General features: G+C 44.4%; 1 pseudogene; it reads left to right on the top strand.

The window, feature by feature from the left end:
- The first annotated feature begins 1,695 nt into the window (after window positions 1-1,695).
- LOC115833021 lies at window positions 1,696-2,591 on the top strand (annotated as a pseudogene).

Here is a 2,591-nt window from a genome sequence, read left to right as displayed (position 1 = left end):
GTTCTACTGTATGGACAGACCACACTCTAGTCCATCCACAATCATTGTCCTGTACATGAGCAATTTGTCCGGATTAAACCTTCCTCTTTTTGGTCATTACAAACTTCAATTATCTCTGGTACTGTCCAACCATTTTGGTAGAAAGGCAAAGGTCAGACATATAAAGCTTTTGTTTCTGTAACAGCCACAAACTACAAAAGAAAAAAAATGTCCACCAAGAGACATTCCAACAGGACTCATTGGAAAAGGAGAAATCCTGGACACCTCAGAAACACACAAACGCATTTTTAAGAATTGACTTTTGGAGGATTCTAAAAGACTGACTGATTCCAAAAGAGCTCCTGGAAAATACCAAGTACTAAAGACGAAGAAGAAAAATAAAATACTGAAGAAATAATGAGGGAGGAAAGTAAAAAGAATTGTGTGGTGACTGAGTTGACATCAACCATTTGCTCCTATTATCCTCATCACCTAATTAATCTGAATCTATTAACCGATGTGGTTAGCCGTCCTCTTACCCTGAGATTGCCACCCCCTTTGCTAAACTACCTTTCCGTGGGGCAGTTAGACTAGTGCCTTACAAATGTAGCCACTGGATCAGGTAGGACTCTGCCCTGGAACTATTTACACACTCAAAGAGCTCCTGGGCTGCATGTGGCCCAAGGGCTGCAGGTAGAAGAAGCTTGTGATAAAGCTTAGGATGAACAAGCTTGTGGTAAAGGATAGGATGTTGAACATACCAGCAATGGTATTTTATATCCTTTGTAGCTATTGAAAATGGGAATAATTTCTTCATTTCTTTAACAGCCTTTAAGATTGTTTGCTTTTGGCATACACAAATGCCACTCATTTTGTATGTTGTCTTTGTATCCTAAATTTTTAGTTAAAGATCTTTTTGTTAAAGATCCCCCTGCCTTGGCCTCTCAAAGTGCTGAGATTACAGGCATGAGCCAACTCACCTGGCCTTAAATGAATGAATTTTTGACTTCCACTCTATCCCTAATGCTGTGAATTTCTTGATTCATGAAAGGAATATGGATATGTGACATGAATGGATATCTGGTTCAATCCATTAATCTGCGGAAAGCCAAAAACCCAATCGGGATTAACTGGGCAGAGCTTCAGAAATGCAATCAGATATCGCTCTTTGATTGGAAGCCAGCAGTGGATACGTGGAAGGGCGTGGGTGGGAGTTGTGATTAGAAAGGTCAAGAAAAGCTTCTAAAGACCCACAGGAGAGACCCGAAGTCTTCAAGCCTGGAGTTCCTACTTGGTTCTTCCTGAGGTCTGAGCACCCTGCAAACTGAGTCCAGATCTGGTAAGTCACTAATTTCTGGAAGGACACTCCCATCTGATCTACAGTCAGCCGGTCTGGGATGGTGACAGTGCAGCCTACGACGGCACAGAGCTGTATCCTGTCTTTTTGTCTTTTTTTCATAAGAACAGTTTCAAGCTTTGATCTTTTTTTTCTAAATGCAGTCTTGTCTTTTCAAAAATGTTGATTGTGCTTTTCTTTACGTCTTTTCAGAATTCTCGTTGGGGGCCATTCTGTGGAGAGACAAACACTTTGCTGTTGTGGCCGCATTTCTGACCTCGAGCCGCAGTCGGCTTCTCCACGTAGAACTCGGCAGCAGGAGACTTAGAATCGAATCTGTTCTTCCCTCCCACCTCCTGTTTTTGGCTTTTTGAGAAATCTTAGCAACCGACACGATGACCAGCAACGTTACCAACAAGATGGATCCTCACTCCATGAACTCCCGTGTGTTCATTGGGAATCTCAACACTCCTGTTGTCAAGAAATCTGATGTGGAGGCAATCTTTTCCAAGTATGGCAAAATTGCAGGCTGCTCTGTTCATAAGGGCTTTGCCTTCGTTCAATATGGTAAGGAGAAAAATGCCCGGGCTGCTGTAGCAGGAGAGGATGGCAGAATGATTGCTGGCCAGGTTGTAGATATTAACCTGGCTGCAGAGCCAAAAGTGAATCGAGGAAACGCAGGTGTGAAACGATCAGCAGCGGAGATGTACGGCTCCTCTTTTGACTTGGACTATAACTTTCAACGGGCTTATTATGATGGGATGTACAGTTTCCCAGCACGTGTACCTCCTCCTCCTCCTATTGCTCTGGCTGTAGTGCCCTCGAAACGCCAGCGTGTATCAGGAAACACCTCACGAAGGGGCAAAAGTGGCTCCAATTCTAAGAGCGGAAAGTGGGGATCTTCCAAGTCTGGAAAGCTGAATGGAGATGACCTTCAGGCCATTAAGCAGGAGTTGACCCAGATAAAACACAAAGTGGATTCTCTCCTGGAAAACCTGGAAAAAACTGAAAGGGAACAGAGCAAACAAGGAGTAGAGGTGAAGAATGCTAAGTCTGAAGAGGAGCAGAGCAGCAGCTCCGTGAAGACAGATGCGACTCAGGTGAAGATGGAGTGTGAGGGGGTGCAGATGACTCTGCTGAGGAGGGGCACCCACTGGATGATGATGATAATGAAGATCAGGGGGATGACCAGCTGGAGTTGATCGAGGATGATCAAAAAGGGGCTGAGGAAGGAGAGGATGACAGAGACAGCGCCAATGGCCAGGATGACTCCTAA

The sequence above is a fragment of the Nomascus leucogenys genome, chromosome 24, assembly GCF_006542625.1.
Source record: "Nomascus leucogenys isolate Asia chromosome 24, Asia_NLE_v1, whole genome shotgun sequence".
Taxonomy (NCBI): domain Eukaryota; kingdom Metazoa; phylum Chordata; class Mammalia; order Primates; family Hylobatidae; genus Nomascus; species Nomascus leucogenys.
Note: the sequence above shows the minus strand (reverse complement) of the source record. Positions and strands in the feature narration are given on the sequence as shown.